The sequence below is a fragment of the Rhinolophus sinicus genome, linkage group LG06 (assembly GCF_036562045.2).
Source record: "Rhinolophus sinicus isolate RSC01 linkage group LG06, ASM3656204v1, whole genome shotgun sequence".
Classification (NCBI taxonomy): Eukaryota; Metazoa; Chordata; class Mammalia; order Chiroptera; family Rhinolophidae; genus Rhinolophus; species Rhinolophus sinicus.
The window spans coordinates 12,678,452-12,696,609 of NC_133756.1; the positions used below are offsets into that span (position 1 = coordinate 12,678,452).

General features: G+C 49.3%; 1 protein-coding gene, 1 long non-coding RNA gene and 1 other non-coding gene across 9 annotated transcripts in view; 2 read left to right on the forward strand and 1 right to left on the reverse strand.

Moving 5' to 3' along the window:
* Positions 1 to 18,158, reverse strand: part of MYCL (MYCL proto-oncogene, bHLH transcription factor) — an 83,784-nt gene that overhangs the window by 14,449 nt on the left and 51,177 nt on the right. The window contains exons 1-5 of one of the 7 annotated variants that reach the window (XR_012497182.1): positions 17,920 to 18,029; positions 14,229 to 17,371; positions 13,021 to 13,313; positions 12,180 to 12,338; positions 9,859 to 10,083 (exon numbers count right to left, since the gene is read on the reverse strand). The exons of 1 other annotated variant lie outside the window; for it this stretch is intronic. The gene's annotated coding sequence lies outside the window, so the exon portion shown is untranslated. Of the gene's footprint in view, positions 1 to 9,858; positions 10,084 to 12,179; positions 12,339 to 13,020; positions 13,314 to 14,228; positions 17,372 to 17,919; positions 18,046 to 18,158 lie in introns of those variants that run through there. 5 more of the 7 variants (XR_012497181.1, XM_074334477.1, XM_074334476.1 and 2 more) reach the window with 5 other exon arrangements.
* LOC109450131 (uncharacterized) lies at positions 5,019 to 12,070 on the forward strand. Its single transcript, XR_002137799.2, has 3 exons — positions 5,019 to 5,190; positions 8,755 to 8,969; positions 9,970 to 12,070. It is a non-coding gene; the product is annotated as an uncharacterized LOC109450131 (long non-coding RNA).
* LOC141572633 (U6 spliceosomal RNA) lies at positions 15,144 to 15,250 on the forward strand. The gene has a single exon (XR_012497941.1). It is a non-coding gene; the product is annotated as a U6 spliceosomal RNA (small nuclear RNA).

The following is an 18,158-nucleotide window of genomic DNA, read 5'->3' on the forward strand; positions in this document are numbered from 1 at the left end:
GCAACATATCAGGGTTTCCCCCCTTCAATGTCAGCTATTAAATATTTACCAGGACATCACTGTCTAGGCCTTTCCCATATTAGGTCTTCTGGGGAACAGATAAGCTTTCCCAGAAGTCTTTCCAACACAGACACACTTAGAGATGTCCCCATGGATGGAACAACCCATTTCAGCAGGTAGAGGCTGTAGCCGGGTACAGTTGGGGGTGGGGGGAAGCGCTGTTGTGTTGTTGCAGCAGCTTGACCCAGAGGTCCCCACCCAGTCTCAGGGTTGGTGCACGCTGCTCCCCCCACCTGAAATCTCTCTGTGCTTAAGTGCTCAGGCATGCCTTTCTGTCTGCCTAGCAGTGAAGTGACTTCCTAATTCATCCAGCATTAGAAAGTGTTTTGTCATCAGAAGGGGTGCTTCCTGAGGGCCAAGAAATTCCCCCCTGCATCTGTACCCACAAGCCTAGCTCAGGTCCCTGGGCTGAAACATTGGAGTGGCTGGCTATACAGAACACTGTGCAGGAACAAGCCAGACACTGGCGTCAGACAGGTCTGGGCTTCGCCACCCATAGCTGCACGACCTGCGAAAGGCACAATCTGGTCTTCAGCCTCGTAACTTGTCAAATAGAGATAAGAAGACTCATCATACATGGGTTATTGTGAAGATTAAATGAGATGACCCATGTGAAGCGCTCAGCTGGACATTCTCATCATCTAGAAGGTGTTCCATGATGTAGAAGCTATTGTTACCATTCTTGTGGAGCGGTGGAGTAGGTACTGAATTTATATTGGTCTGAGTGACTGATCACCCTGACACTCTGTGTCAAGAAGGTGGAGGCAGAACTAGAAGAACCAGGAGGTCACAAGCCAGTGGTGGCAACGCTGGCAGGAGTGCCCCCAAGCACACAGCCAGGAGGAAGTGGACTTGGAACAGGAAACCAGACTTCTCGCTAGGACTTGTCAAACACTGGGTGCCAAGCAAGGGGCGCCTCCTCTGTACCTCTCTCTCCTACTCCAGGGCTGCGTGGGGCTTTGGGGCTGGAGGGCGGGCAGCCGGACATCGCAGGGCTGGGGCTGTGGGCAGGAAGCAGCAGCCGGAGCTGTCCCCAAGCATCAAAGCAACGGAAGGGAGGGAGCAGCCCGCACCTGCATTGTGCAAGCCTGGCTCCCCATTAGGTCGCCCAGACCCCCGGCGCGAGTGCTTGGTGTGCACGGCTGGAGGGCTGCCTGTGGCTTTCAGGCAGGTGGTAACTGGGCAGAGAAGACTAGATCTGCACTTTCGTTCATTTACTCACATACATTCACTCATTCATGCATCCATCAATTATTTAGCTGTTGCAGGAGCTGGTGAGCAAAACAGTCCATCATCCCAAGGACCTTCACAGTTTGTGGCTCTGTGGTCAGATGGCTGGTTGGAATTCTGGCTCCTCTACTCACCAGCTGTGTAACTTGGACAAATTACTTAACCCCTTTGGGCCTCAGCAAGTGGAGTGTTGGAGTAAATGCACGGAGGATTTGGTGATCCATTACTTCCTTGAGTGTTGGATTAAATTAATTCCATGTGAAGCACTTGGAACCATGTGTGCAACTACTAAGCATTCATTAACTGTAGGATTGTTTTAAAAAAAATAATTATTCTTATTGCAAAAGACCATGTTAAAAGGGCTGTGGAGAATGCATCAGAGGGGCCCAAAGTTGCATATTGAGTGTCTGAACAGTGGATTTAAAGATTTTTAAAGCTGATATAAAACTAATTTCCAGCATGTCAACATTGTGAAATGTCATTTAAAATTCAGATTTTGGCTTCTTTTAAAAAGATCGAAGGTCTGGGAAGTTTGTGTTTCATAAGCTGCTATTGAGTATTATGCTAGGCGCAGTCACTTTTTTAATAGTGTATTTTTGTATGCCTTTTGCAAAATGGTGTTAATTGCACCAGAAAAAAACTCTTGGGCAATTCCACTGTCGCAAGGGTCTGTAAGCCATCTTTATTTTGAAAGGCAGATATTGTATTTAAGTTGTGATTATTGATTGCTTGATTTTAAAATATTGCCTTCTGGGACATCTTCTGATAAAAGATTTCTCGAACATGTCAGAATGGGGGCAGTTTAAACTTTGGAATCCCCTGAATCAAAGAAAAGATCTGTAGGCCTTTCACAGCTGGGCCAGAGGCCAAAAGTTAGTGATTGGGTGGAAGATGTAGAGACCTTACCAGGAAGTGGAGTGGAGACAGACAGAAGGAGCAGACAGGTGACAGGTACTTAGAAAGTAGAACTGACAGGTTGTGTGATGTGGGGGAGAGGAGGCAAGGTTGACTCAGGTTTCTGGACTGGGTGGGAGGTAGGCCCATTCACTGACCTGAGGGTCCAGAGAAAAAGGAGTTTGATTTTAGCCATGTGGGGTCTGAGTGTCTGGGTATGTCATGAGATCAGTGGGATATCGGGGGTCTGGTGCTCAGGAGAGAGCTGGGCTTAAGATGGGGAGACCGGAGGCGTGGGGAGTAGGTAAAATCGCCCCAGGGCTTCGTGGGAAGAGCAGGATGCCTGGGGTGGCTCTGAGGTTCTGTTTACATTAAGGGGTTAAGGACTGTTGAGAGATTGCATTGTGAATGTTGAAGGGATTGAAAAATTGTTAAAGGAGGGCGAGAGGTGCTTGTAAGACTCTGTAAGGTCCAGCTGCCTCCTCAGGTGACCTTAGCCTCCATCCTGCAGGGCTGGACACTCCCCAATCCCTCACTGCAGAGGAGGACTGAGGAATAGGTGGGCAGGAGGGATTCTGACCACAGCCTGCTGCAGCCAATGAAGGGGGATGTGGGGCAAGCAAAACACGAGTCAAGTTCAAGATACCTCAGTGCCCCTCAGAAGCTCCTTCTTACCCCCCAGGGCTACTTGATGGGCCTCTGGGACACTATTGGGAAGGGTAGCTCAGAGGAAGGGCCCAGCTGAGCCCCGCCCCTGGCTGGAGAGTGAGCAAACAGGGCACGCAGGACATTTTTCTGAGCTGAGGGGAAGTTGGGAGACCAGAGTTGCCTGTAACTGTCACATGGTAGGATACCTTTAGGTCGGGCTAGGGAGCCCCACCCCTTGTGACCAGGAGGTATTAGGATTGTCACTGATAGAGGCCAGTGATCTTGCTTGGGAGCCAGAGATCTGGGCTGGGGCAGGGCTGAGCTTTGCAACATGCATTGACTCTTACTACGTGCCAGACACCATCACACGTTTTGTCTAATCTTCATGAGAACCCTATGGAAGAAATAAAATTTCTCTCATTCTACAGAGGAGGAAACTGAGGCTCAGAGTGTGTAAGTAGCATTCCAAGGACATGCAGCTGGCGAGAGGCAGAGTTGGGAGGACAGACTGGAGCTCAGGCTCTGTCCCTGTGGTTTCTCCTGAGATGGCCCCACTTCTGCAACGGCCTCACAACCGCCCTGACACCTGGGCTCTAACCTGGGTGTCCTCCCAGCCTTCACTCTCTCCCTCACACTCAATCAAAAAATGCTCACTATATTCTGTCTATCCTACCCGCTCTACAGATTTTGCATTTGTCCCCTTCTGTCCAGTCCGGGATTTACTGTCCCAGTTTGGCCCTCGTGATCTCCCCTTCCCTGGCTGTTACACCAGCCTCTTCCTTGGTCTCCCTGCCTTCCAGTTCTCCCACCCCTACTCCGGTCCCTCTTCCTCATCGGCGGCCAGAGGGCTCTTCTCAAACACAAGTCTGACCATGTCTCTCCTTAACACCTGCCAAGGATGTCCTGCTGCCCTCTGATAAAATCCAAATCCCTGGTCACCAGGGTGGTCTCTGGTCACCAGGCTCAGCAGCCTCATGCTTACTGCTCCCCTGCCCTGCTCCAGCCAAATACTATGCTAGCTCACCCTCCTCTGCACAAGCCCTGGGCTGGGCTTTCTCACCTCTGGGCCTTTGTTCCCACTGACTGCTCGGCCTACCACCATCTCCCTCATCCATCTCTGCTGACTGAAGTCTGGTCACCTTTGAAAGCCCAGCTTCATGGAGGGCCCTTTTGCCAGAGGCGAGTGCGCCTTGGATTAAAGTTCTTTGTGTTCCTGTCTTTCTCTGCTATTGAGCAACGTGAACACCGATGTGTCCCTCCCTCTGCGGCCGGCAGCGTACCTGCCATACTGGGGAGGCTCTGTAAGTGTGCAGTGGGAACACCTTTGCTTCCATTTCCCGTCCTCTCCGTCCTGGCCCTGGCTCTTGGTTTAGCCCCTTGTGCTGGCCTGAATTTGCTCTGGTGACAATAGCAGCTCTAGGTTTGGCTCTTGGCTCAGCTCCAACTCTGGTTCTAGCTCTGATCTGCTTCAAGTTTTAGCTCCAGCTCCTGGCTTGACACCAGCTTTGGCTCAATATCCAGGACTAATATTAGCTTAGCCTATAGTACTGGGTCTAAACTCACAACCCATTCAACTGTTTCCTAGTCTCCCACTGCTCTACTTTCCTGGGCTGAAGCATCCTGCCTCCCTGGTTAGGAGGAGGGAGAGCAGGAGAAGACCAGAACAGAGCCCCATGCAGCCTACCCACTTCTGGGGTTACCCCTGCCCTGGAGCCACTTTGCTGCAGTATCCTGGCCCAACCTCAGGGCCCTGGCCAGTGCTATGGGGACAAATACTCTCAGGTTCAAAGCAAGACCCTACCATTCTCTTATCTGTAAAATGGGATAACAGTTGAGTGCAGGTCTGGGCATGGCGCCCGGCACAGAGTAGACATCATTAACTGTGAGGGCCTTTCCTCTTCCCCCTTTCCTGAGGTCCGCTGGGTTGGCTCCTGTAGGTGCCCTGCACATTTCATGGTGCCCTTTACATAAGGGCTTTCTTGTGACTGTGACATGGTGGGTCTGGCACAGCCTTCCTTCCAGACTCTAACTCGGACTGTCGTCCCTAGGGCATCTTGGACAGTGGGGACAGAGCCAAAGCGCCACGCTGGATCCCCTGGCCAGAACTCCATGTTCCTGCTGACGTCGGCAGCAAACATGGACCCAACGGCTACTGGGGGAAAGGCCAGTCTCCCTTGCTGTGGGTTGAGTATATGTATTTGGGTTGGGGTGTTAGGGGTGCTTCCTTCTCTCCTCTGACGGCCTTGCTGAATCTCTATCTTGTCAAAGCTCAGAAGACAAGGGTTCCTATGGAAAGGGGAACACGTCCCCCAAACACAGGACCCAACATCAGTGGAGGCCTGGGTGTGTGATGTGTAGGTGAGTAAATGTGTAGATATGGATGTATGCGTGGCATGCTGTGTGGTAAGCATAGCCACGTTAGAACATCATGCGTAGCATGTATACGTCTGTATGTAATGTGTGTGTGTCTCTAAGTGATGTGGGGAGTTGGAGGTCTGTGCCTATAAGTAGCATGGGTGTGGTATGTGTATGTGACTTCTGTGTGTAAATAACTGTATATGTGGAAGTAGATGTGGACCCGGGTATGTGGTGGAAGCAATGTGTGTTGGTGTGTCTGTGTGTGATGTGTGTCTCGTGTGAAGTAGGACAGGGGGAGAGTGTGAGCTGGAGAGCTCTGTTAGGCAGTGGGAGGTGCTGCTGTTTGGTATTTCCTGATGAACTCTCTGAGGTGGCCCAGGCCAAGGTCATTGTCCACTCGCTGCGGGATCAGAAAAGGGCAGTAGGGACAGGGTCAAAGGGATTAGGTATATTCTCTCAAGAGCCAAGATTCTCCACACCCAGCTGACTGGCCTGCCCTGATGTCTGCAAAAACCCCAGGGAAATAAACATAACCTTTGGAAGTGCTGGTGATGTGTCTGGGAGAATGCTCCAACAACTAGTTCGTGTGGCCACTGCCCTGCCTTTGACCAGTGGTCAAGGCCAGTGAGGCCAGTGGCCTTGCTGCCACTAACCTGTCCTAGATGATTGCCTCAGTACTGCAGCCCTGCTCTAGAGCTTCCAGAGCCTCCCAGCTGAGGAAGTTAGTCCAATTACAAGTTGGCATCTCTTGGAACTTTACACCCAGGTTGCTGCTATCTGGAGGAACCTAATTTTAATCCCAGCTGGTCCTACCCTGCTCCACTGTAGGGGTGACTCTCTGCTCAGAATAGCTCTTTAGATCATGTGATCCTGTCTGTGTCTTCCATCACTTCGGATACACACTCCATACTGGAGACACACCAAATGACTTGCATTTCCAAAAAGGCACTCTGCAGCCTACTGCCTAAAACACTACTCGGTCTGGCTAGCTCGCTCTTACTCATCCCTCAAAATTCAGGTTAAGTGTGAGGCTGAAACTACTCGTTGGTCCTAATATCCACAATCCTGCTTGTCTTAATCATAGAACCCTGCTTTTTAGCTGTGTATAGGGTGGCCTGGAGGAAAAATCATGTTTCCCAGAATTCCTTGCAGCCAGGTATGGGTCTGTGACTAAGTGCTGGTCAACAGCTTGTGAGCAGAAGTGTTGTGCGTAACTTCTAGGAACTATTTCTAAAGGGAGAGTATACTGTTTTCATACCTTCCTCCTTTGGACTGGCAGAATGTAATTGTGATGATTAGAGCTTGAGCAGCCATACTGGACAATGAGATAGAAGCATTGTGTTACGGATGAAAGATGGTAGAGCAATACAACAACACCAGGACTCTGATGATCTGGGATCAACCATACTAGCTCTGGAATAGTTATTTCTCAGCTTTTAATTGGTTGTCATGACTGTGATTTGGGGTTTTCTGTCACCCAAAGCCAAACGTAAGCCTAATCGATACACTTTCCTTGATCAGCTATTTCTTCTCTTATGCCCTCAGCTCTCTGCCAACACACTCCTTTCTAATTGCCTAGGTCAATCTGCTCACAAGACTGTGTGAGCTCATGAGGGCAGGGTCCACGTCATTCACCAAGCACAGTGTCTAACAAATAAAAAAATGTTAGTTGTATTAACAAGTATGTGAAATACACATTCAGGCATCCAGATGTGGGTGGAGCTGTAGATTGGGGAGTTATAAATATAAATATGGTCACTGAAGGGGTGGGAGAGGATGGGGTAGAGAGGAAAGAGGGTTAAAGGAAGAAGTCCGTAGAGCTCAAACATTTAAGGTCACATGAGTAGGGAAAGCCCCAGAATGAGCCCGAGGAAAGCCAGCAAGTTGGCAAGGGCTGGGCAAAGGGCTGTGGGACAAGTAAACTCAGAGGTCACATGTGGTCACGTGGTTTCCTCCAGCTGCTCACTGTAGCCTGGGATAGGAAAGGAATCAGCTGGGTCTGACCCAGGATGAAGGCAGAGGAAGGTGTTGGCAACAGCAATGCCAGCCCTATGGGAGGGAAGATGAAGTAAAACTAGGAAGGGATGGATGCTAGAGGGGTGGAGGGGTGGGAGGTCCTGATGGGTTTGAAACACAGGTGCTGTGGACATGCAGACAAGAAAGAGGGGAAGAGAATGTGGCTGTTTTTCAGGGTATACCCAGGCCACGCCATGCCGAGGATAAAAGCAAAGTCACCAGATAGTGTTTTTCTGCAGGATCCCAGCCTTCCTCAAAGTCCTCCCAAAGAGCTCTGGGAATCCCAAGGGCGATTCTCATCTGCCCAGAGAATTCACTCATGAGGGTCCCTCCCCATTTCCCCTTCTCCTGCTCGAGAGAAGCTGACTCTTGCCATGTATGTGCACAGTGAAGGCCCTGTTGCCCGTGAAGCTCAACAGGGGCTGAGGTGACTGCTGGTGCCCAGCTGGGTCTGCACTGAGGCCACCCCTGCCCAAAGTTAAGGGCACTAGTGTTGAGGGAAGCAGTGATCAAGGGCTCAGAGCTCTAAAGTCCAGGACATCTGGGTTTCCATCCTGGCTCTGCCATTCACTAGCTCTGTGACCTTGAGCAGGCTGACTAACTTCTTGGAGCCTCTGTTTCCTTACCTGCAGAGGGGAGGATCATAAAGAATCTACCTTACGAGGTTGTTGTGAAGTTAAAATGAGAACATTCACATAAATCACTTAGTACAGTGCCTGGTATAGAGTGAGGGGTTAATGAATGTTGGCGATTATGATTTTTGTTATTACAGTTGACCCTTGAAGACTATGTTTGAAATGCACAGGCCCACTTATATGTGGATTTTTTTTCAGTAACTACACAGCCAGTCCTCTGTATCACCGGGCTTCGCATCCGCAGTTGGGAATCTGGTTGTGAAGGGCTGACTGTACGCATTGTTCTTACCATGTTATGTTAGGGACTTGAGCATCCTGGGTCTTTGGTATCTACACAGGGTCCTGAAGCCATTCCCCTGGATACTGAGGGACGACTGTAGTTAATTTTGGGGGGAGTCTAACGTTACATGCGAAGTTTTGTGCAGGGGTCAGTGCCCCAAACCCCCATGTTGTTCCAGGGTGAACTGCATAGTCCTTGCTACATTCATTAACTCATTTAACAAACAAGCTGTCGGCACTCTCCCCCATGTGCCCAGTGCTTCTGCCCAAATGTACTCCCTGATATTTCCCAACACTAGCATGTTACCCCACTACGGCTTTACACATGGTGTTTGCTGGGTCTGGATTGCCCTTCACTCCTCATTTGCCTGGCAAACTTGCCCTTCGAGCCTCAGCTAATACCTGGTACCCTCAAGAGACTTGCCCAGGCTTCCCAGTCTGAGCCAAGTGCCTCCTCGGGTCTCGCATATGACCAGATCTATCTCATTGCACTAACTCTGAGGGGACCAGTTGTATAGACCCCCAGAGTCGCACATGACAACCTTGCCTATATCTGTCCAATGTTTCCCTCTATCATCATTTTTATCAGACACTTACTATAATGATGTATTTACCTGTTGGTCTCTCCCTCTAGACTCTGAACTCCTCAAGAACTCTGCCTGACACTGCCAGGACTCAGTAAATGCTCATCTGAATGAAGGGATCCTGACCAAGTCCCTGCATCCAGGGGCTCCCAGTTTGGCTGGGGAGACAGAATGAACAAACACGAAACACGTCAAGAACTGAGCACAACTGGGAGTTTCACAGCCCTGTGTGTTTCAGATCGAGGCTTTTCTAGGACAAACAGCTGTAAGGGAGGATGAATTGGTCAGAGGGGGGATTGGAGATGGAACATAAAGAATGAGTTTGCACTTTAACCCACTGCCTCACCCTTCTCGAATGCTGTACTCAGGAGTGGGAAAAATTCTAGCCCTCTACCCCCGAACCCCATAATTTCCATCTGGTTCAAAGTGACAGAAGTAATGTTTTCAAAACTCTTACAAGGACATTATATATCTAAGAGGGACCATCGTGGATGGATGTTCTTTGCCAGGCTAATTTTTTTTTTTGAAATGCATGGTAGGCCGGGGCATGGCCTAAAGCAAGAGGATGTACCCAGAGCAACTGACCTTGCTCTAAAAAATAATTTGAGTTACCCCCATTATGGGCAGGGACCAGATTATGGAGCTTTTAGGAAAGTGTTTCTTTTCCTCAATATAGATTTAGACTATGCTGTTCCTGAGAATAAACACTTGTCTTTTGTAGGTGTGTGTGTGTGTGTGTGTGTGTGTATTTGATCTACTTTCAACCATCCCCTTTATCATCCCCACTTGCCCCCAAAGGCCAAGTCTGAACAATGAGGAGGAGGCATAGCTTCTCACTTCTCATTGGTGGAGAGACTTTAAAGGGACAGGACATTGAGAGTAAAAGTTGCCGAGTTCACCCTAAGCTATTTGGCTGCTCTCCATCCATCCTCCTGCTGTGATATTCTTCTAGACTGAATAATTCAGATTTTGGGAAGTGTTATGCTAAGTGCTTCTTCTCCTGTTGATCCTAGTCCTTGTGGCTTAGGGGGTAAGGTTTCCTGCACAGAGCCTGATGGAGATTTTGCTTGGTGGAGAATTGAGAAGGTGGTCTCTTTCTGTGGGTGTGAGGGAAAGAAGATCTGAGATAGGAGAATAAAGTTAGGAACTGAGTGTACTCATGAAGAGACATCCTGTTAACAAGTTTTGGTTGTTTTTCCCTTGGGTAGTCATGTGACCTGCATAGTTTAAAATCTTCTTTTTTTTTTGGTTGTATTTCCCTACAGGAATTCCTGCCCCTCAAGTGAAGTCTGTGGCGTGCACGTGGCAGCAGCATGGAGTGCACATGTCCAACACTGGAGTTAGGGAGGAGTCCTCTTGGGCATTAAGCTCCAGAGCAGCTGTAGGAGGAAGGAAAATAAAATATGAAGTAGTCCATTGTAAGGGAGAAAGCAGTCTGGGTAAGGGGCGCGACTTGAGCAAAGGCTTAGATGAGCCCTGGGAATTACCTCTTCTGGGGACAGAGAGCTTCAAGCCCAACTTCTGGCTGGAACAAAGGATGGGGATGAAGTCTCTGGGAATGAGGTAGGAGGGGTCCCAGCCCCTGTTGCTGCCTGCCTCCCCTGCCTTCCTGTAGGGACTCAGGCTGTGGGCTGAACCTGTGCTTCCTCACTGCTCTCTGCTTTGTGGGGGAGGTCCTTGATAATAAACAGGATGGATCCTGACACTCTGAGGACACCTCTGTATGCCACTTTTCCTACCCTTCACCTCTTGTTTCTTCCTGATTGTCAGGAAGCTTAAAGTCCACCTTCGCTTTGGCCCTCTCTACTATGAGAAGAGAGCAAAACTGAGTCTCCAAGAAGAGGAATGGGGTGAGGAAGAGGTTCAAGAATTTGCTTCTCTCTCTTCTGTGCCCCCCTACTTCTACTCAACACGATAAGCACAGAGCCTGGAGTTCAGAGGATAGAGACCACAGCTTAATGCCTCAGGCTTAGAACCCAGCCCAGCCTCAGACACCAGCCCAGAGCCTAGAACCTAGAGCCCAAACAAGCCCAGCCCTGGTCCAAAGTCCAGCTAAGAATCCAGAACTAAAGCCCAGAGCCCAGGACAAAGACTGCACAGCCCAGAACACAACTCAGTCCAGGCCCAAAGTCCAGCCAAAGCCAAAGATCAGGGCTTAGAACTTAGAGCTGGGCCCTGGAGCTATCACCCATCTCACAGCCTAGAATCTAGAACCAAAAGGCCCAAAGCTCAGAGCCTAGAATTCAGTCCAAAGCTAAACCCAAGATCTAGAGCCCAGAGCAGCTCAGAGTTCAGCTTAGAACCTACCTACCCAAAAGCCTACAGCCTGACCCAGACCCATCTTAGCTCCAGAACTCAAAGTCCAGCCTAGTAATTACAGTGGCCTAGAACCTGACACCCAGCCCATAGCCTAGTAGATCCCTGATCCTCCTTTTAGGGGAAGCCCCAAAGGGAAAGATCAAGGCTGCAAGCTGAGGAGGAGGAATTCCCCATCTCAACCCTACTTCTGCCTGGAGGGGATGGTGTGTGTGGTAGAAGGAGTATTCTGTGGTCCTCCTAGCTCTGTTCTGGAGGGTCCATCCTGGGGACTTAGATTCCAGACAAAACATGGTTGGGGCTTTCTCTGCAAGGGCTGCCCCTCAGAATTCCAAAAGGATGGGAAGCAGAGTCCCACTGCTGCTAATTTGCTGTGTGACTTTAAGCAAGTCCCTTCCTTTCTCTGGTCTCACTTCTTCCAGAAAGGAAATCAGGAAGTGCTTTATTTAGACCCATAGATCCAGAAACATAGAGGAAGGAGCTATTATAGATACCCCCCTCATTCATTTAGTCTTTCATTCATCAAACATTTATTGAATATGTATAATATATAGACTTTAAACGGGAGTGAAATGGTCAGATTTGGTTTTTTCAAAATTTGTCTGTTGTTGGAGATTGGATCAGAGGGGACCCATTAGGGCATTGCTGTAGCAGTCCAGGAGAAATGGGATATGGGCCTGAGGACGATAGCAACTGGCAGTGCTATTTTTATAAAATACGGATGCGGTCATTTTACTCCTCTGCTCAGAATCTTGTAATGGCTCCCCACTGTCTGCAGGACCAGGATGCAAGGCCTCCTTTCATCGTCTCAGCCTTAGGGCTCACCAATTTCCCATCCCGCAGATGGCCAGCCAGCCTAAGTTGCTCGTTGTTTCTGTCCCCACCATCCTCCATCGCACTTCTTTGTCTGTGGTGTTCCCTTTGCCTGGCACGCCCTTCCATGTCTCAGGATCTCTTACTCATCCTTCAGGGTTCAGTGCCCTCGTCACCTTCTCTGTGAAGCCTTCCCAGACTTCTGCCCACAAATAAAATCTCATATTCTCAACTCTGTGAACTGGGATGTCTATTAGGCCTTTGCCACATTATTTTGTAACCTAGTCTGCTTATGTTTGTCTCCACAATGAGATGTGATCCCCTCAATGGACAAGATCACCCCTACCTTATTCATCTCTGTGTTGCTGGGTGGACTCAGAATAGGCTCAGTGAACGACTGACAAGGCAACTTTTACACCTCTTCCAAATATTCTTTTTTTAGAGGCCCTCATGTCTTAAGATGAACAGAAATGTGTTTCTCCATTGTCCATTAATCAAAGACATCCTACCAATCAGAGGGAATGTAAAGGAAAGACAATTAACATTGGTTGAGAGCCAACTGTAAGGTTTGTTTTTACACACAAATCGTCTCACCTGATCCTCAGGACAACACTATGAGTTATTATTACAGATCATGAGGCTCAGAGAAGTTAAGTGACCTGCCCAAAGTCACAGAGCTAGCTAGAGACAGAACTAGGTTCAAACCTGATGAGCCTGACTCCAGGCCACACTTGTTAAGGACCACATCTATGCCATTCTCTCTTGTTCCTAATTAGCGTGAGGATCACAGGATTGCCATGAAATCTGGAGAGAGCCCCCAAAAGCTGGAGGTTTGCCTCTGTCATAGAGGAGGTGGAAGCAGCCATTACATGGTGCTGGGTTGTCCAACATGCTTTTTGGGCAGATGGATAAGCGGAGGCCCAGAGGCAGGACTTTAGGGCTTCCCAAGGCAGGTTCTGCTTCTGCTATGCTGGCCTGAGTCCAGCAAGTCACTTACTCTGAAAGACTCTTTCAGCTCTGACAGGGTCAAAGCCAGAAGACCAAGGCAGGACCTCCATGTAGGAATGTGGGGTGAGCATGAGGAGAGCCAGGGCAGAGTCCTGGCCAGCCAGGAAGGGAGAAGTATCATTCAGGCTTCACTCCCCACCCCTTCCTCTAAGGCCAGGGAGTGGCTCCTGTGTCCTCACCTGATCTTGTAGCTCCTGAGGCTACTTGGTGTGTTGATCCAACCCCTGGGGCTCCCTCAGAGTTGTGCCATGGCCTGAGATGATGTGGTTCTCTGAGCCAAAGCTGACCTACTCAGCTTCTTCCACTCCATTATTCTTACACCTTCTCAGCAGTCAGAGTCTTCCTGGGGAGTAGGGCTGTCTCTCTCTTCTGGGGAGGAACTTGAACTTCGGGAAGTCCAGGATGAGAAGATTCAGGGACACTGGTTGGTGGCACCAGGTATCCCAAGTGTCAATGTAAGAACTGTCCAAACCTATAGACAATTTTTTGAGTTTATTTGAACTAAACTGACAATATATGCTGAGGAGCAAGATCTCAAATGCTTCAGAGAATAACAGTTTTGCAGCTTCTTTTATGCATTTGAAATTAAGGAGAGGACATAGGAAAGTTGCATAGAGGTGGGAAGAAGCAAGGTAGGGATTGGATTATAGGATAGTTAACAAAGCCATGTGCTTATTGGGAGTGGTTATGCCTTCAAGGGGTATTACTTCTGACATCTACAAGTGTTAACCTAGATGCACAGAAACAACGGACAGGGCTTGCTTAAGGCAAAAATAAGCCTTTTAGTAAAGAAGTTATACGCCTGGGCATGACTACCTGCCATGACCTGCCTGGTTAAGAATTTATGATCAGATCATCCTGTGAGGTTACTTTCCATAGAACCCCTATTTTCTTGTACAAAGAATCTCTGGGAACTCTTCCTTCTCCTAGGCCCCTGACAACTGAGGCTTAGAAGCCAGACCCATCACCTAGCCCCGATCTGAAGTCCAGGAGAGGGGGCTTCCCTATGGAGTGGTCTATAGCCTCGTGGGATCACAAATCAGCCTTGAGGCCTCCCCTGCCCCACAACTGCCCAACCAACAGCCAGGAAGGAACTGGCAGCCTCAGGCGACTTCAAGGACCGTCATCTACTTCCTCCCCAAAGAGACTCTCTTGGGATCTTCAAGAGTCTGTCCTTCCTACTTTTCGCCCTGCCTTACCCACCACCCCAACCACCCCCCCACACACAGGGCAAACAAAGGGGCTAATGGGGAAGAGGCTGAAGCATTCCCAACACAGCACCTGTTCCAGGAAGCTCGGCTCCAGGGCCTGCCCACCAGTACCTCTTCAACCTGGCCATTCCCTGGCCTCAGGTCTTAGAGTGCTAGCACCCAGGATGTAAACTTACCGGTAGCTATTGAGCTAAGTATTGTTGGGACATGGGCTGGGTTCCTTTTCTCCAGAAGTTATGGTGGAGGGTCTGCTCGTTAGGGACTGAAGAGATCTTACTATTGGATAACAGACTGTAAGCTATCCTATTTGGCAACACTGGCACCTGACAACACCTTTACTTAGCAACAATCTCCTAGCACCAATACCCCCAACAGCTCCACATGGCAATCCTGCCTTGTGCTGGAAATACCACCTTGAGTCCCTAGACATAAAGCTAGTCCATAGCCATTTACATCAAATGTTCTCACCTCTGACTTAAGTGGCCTTATTTGGTGAGGTTTTGCCCAAGGTACTAATAATGATAATGATAATATTAAAAATAATAAACACCTTTTTAGTGCTTACTATGTACCAAGCACTGTTCTAAGCACCCCACTTAATCCTCATGCCAACACGATGATATAGGTGTAATTGTTATCCCCATTAGACAGGTAGGGAAAGTGAGGCTCAAACAGACTTACTGATTTGCCCAGGAGTAAACTGTAATGGTTGAGTAGGCTCTGAAGCCAGGTTATCTGTCTCCTGGGGTCTTTGCACTTAACTCTGCTGCTCTGCCTCCCAAGAAGCTGAGGGGAAGTGGTGACCTTCCCCAAAAGCCCGTAGGGGAGGGCATACATATCTTGGGTATACAAAGAAGTCCAGGCTGGGCATGGTGCACTGTGAGGTCACAAGCAGGTAGAGAGCAACAAGGGGAGCTCTGAAGTTCATTTGCCCTAGGTTGTGAGACCGGGCTAGACCCAGAAAGGGTCAGGGATGGCTGGGAGAGTGGTCCCACCAAGAGTGGGCAGCCGTCTGTCTGCTCCTCAGGGAGAAGCCCTTGTCCTCACTGCTATCCTAGACAGAAAGAATGTTGGTATGAAGAATGGGTCCAGTGCTTGCTTTGGCAGCACATACACTAAAATTGGAATGATACAGAGAAGATCAGCATGGCCCCTGTGCAAGGATGACATGCAAATTCGTGAAGCATTCCATACTTGTGTGACCGGATATAAAGTACAGCATAGGGAATATAGTCGACGGTATTGTCACAGGTATGTACGATGGCAGAGGGGTAGTAGACTTGGTGGGGTTATCACTTCGTGAGGGGTGTAAATGTCTAATCATTATGTTGTTTTGTACACCTGAAACTAATAATAAAATTTTCTTTTAAATGAGGTGAAAAAAAAAGAATGGGTCCAGGTCTCTGCTCTAGGCTCATGAGGCTAATAGGGCTGGTAAGTTTGCCCTCTGCCCACTGTGGACTGGGGCCTCAGCAAAGCCCCTTGGGCTCCAGGCCTGGTGGTGTGGAAGTCAGGGGGTAGGAAGGAGAGTGGCCAAGAGTGCCAATGGAGACATGTGGTCGGCACTGTTTGCATCTGGAGGACAACATCTCTAATGATAAGTCTACAACCAAACTCGATGTCAGAAAACGAGGCCTCACTCTGGGTTTATAAAACTAGTCCTTGCTTCCCCATACTCAGCCTCAGGTTCATCATCTAGAAAATGGCGTTAACAATTCCCCAGTGGTGTTGTGAGGAGTAAGTGAGATGGTATGCATAAAGCACTAGCACAGTGCTTGCCCAGCATACAGTGGTTGCTCAATAATTGGGAGTTGTTGGATTAGCAATGCCCTGATTTTGTTAATGGTGAATGAGTGTCTGCAGTCGTATATTATGAGTGTTGGCCCTGACTAACAGTATACATGGTGGAGTTGAAGTCCCAAGGAGCAGCCTGGATTGAAACTTAGAGAAGGAGAGAAAACAGTGGGCAATAGAATCAGCATTCAAAACAATTTCGACAGGCTGGAATAAGCAAGATGACATTGTCCTTCTGTGAGCTCCAAGACATTACACAAAGCAGAGGCAGGGGGAGAGACCTGACTTGACCCCAGCTCCAGTGAAAAGGATCTGAATGATTTAGTTGACCACAACCTGATGGGAACTAATCATGAGAGAGAAAGGCTCCGAAGCTCAGCAGCCTTAGGCTGCATTAACAATGTGTCGTGTCCAGACTGGGGAAATAATAGGCCTATTGTGCTGGCTTGGTCAGGCCATATCTGGAATCTTGCATTGCTACACTGACAGGCTGGAATCGGGCCAGGAGAGGGACCAGCCCAGCCTCAGCTCCCAGGCACTCATGCTAAGCACTTCATACGCATTTTCTTGTTTCATACCTAAAACAACCCTGTCAGGTAGTCACTCTTAATATCCCTACTTTATAACAGGGAAGTTAACTGAGCTGTGCAGGATCAACCACATAGCTAGTAAATGGAGGAGCCTGGGGCTTTTCCGAATGGGCCCTTCTTGTGCTTGTACCTGAGGAAGACTGAGCATGCATCATTGAACACATATTTATTAAGTTCCTACTGAGAGTCAGTTCCCAAGCTTCTCAATGGGGATACAATAGCAGGAAAAAAAGATGTGGTTTCTACCTTCCCGGAATTCATGGTCTGGCGAGGGATCTAAAATCACTCGTGACATAGATGTTACAGAAGTGAAGATCTTGGGACTGAAAGGGATCGTAGAGTCCACCTCAGCGCAGAGAAGGAACAGACAGAACAATGTCACAGAGCTCAGGCAGAGCCGTAGGAGCCAGTCCATGCCCTTTTCACAGTATTCAACGGCCTTATTTTGGCTCCTTTCTGCTCAGCAGTGGCCAAGAGCTGTGTGCCAAGATGTGATCTGCTGAGGTATATGAGGAGGCCTGATGTGGCCATCCTGAGGCAGCCAGACCTCTTATCTCCTCCTGGCAGAGATTTTAAGGGGGGGAAAAAAGTGCCTGAAGCTGAGCAACAGCAGATACAGGGGTGAGTGGCCTTTGAGAATTCTCCCAGCAGCCCCTTCACTAATCAGAGCAAACTGATCTCCAGTAGCGGCCTCTTGTCTGGGATGACACTGGCATAAGGAACTGAGAGGTGGTAGAAAAGACTGTTTTCTGGCATCTATGTTTGGTCTCTGTTCTAGACTAATGTCCTCCCATCTTCTTTCAAGGACCAGATTACTCAGTACCCTTTTTCAGACCTTTCTTTGATTGTTTCAACACAGAGCGCCATTGTAGCTTTGCTTCTCCCAGGGCTTCTTGCTGGGGAGACCCATTCAGTCAGTCTTCTGGTAATTTTTGCTAAGAGGGACAGAGCAGGGGTGTTAAGAGGAAGGCTTTGGGATGGGATAAAATCTTCCAGGCCTGGCTCTGCCACATCTGTGAGTCTGCCTTTCCTCGGCTGTAAAATGGGGGATAATAACAGCATCACCCTCATTTGGTGGTTGTGAGGGCTGAATGAGATCATGTTGAGCATGGAGGAAGCTCTCCATAAAAGGTTGCTGTTATCATCACAGTGTACTAGCGCCTGTGGTCCCGTCATCTCTCCACAACTTGGGCGGTTCCTGCTGGCAAGGGGCAGCGACTGCGATGGCGTTGCCTCATCTTTCTCCCTCATTGCTGAGGGCCCCAAAGATGCCAACGGCAGGAAGAGGAAATGGTCGGTCTTGGGGGTTGAAAGAGGGTAATTGATAAGGAAATGCCAGCGCTACATCCTCCAGGTTTGGAGGAGAGGGAGACTCACCCTGACTCCAGATTTTAAAGGGGGTGGTGGGCTTCTGAGCCCTACCTTTGCTAGGGTTGGGGGACAGAAGTCATGGGGTGTAGGGTTGGACTCAGGGAAAACTCACCCTGGGAGGCCACTGGCAGGTCACTTTCAGTCTCAGGCCTCAGTTTCCTCGTGTCAGGTGGGTCTGGCCTTCTCCCGGATTGCGTCGAGCAATCGCGGCGGGATACCCGTTCAAGGCTTTGAGAACGTGGCTCAAAAGAAAAAAAGCCCGGGGGCGGGTTTGGCAGGCTCGAGGGCCGGGCGGGTGAGCGGATTGGCTGGAGGCGAGGCAGCAGCGCGCCAGGATTGGCCGAATCCGAG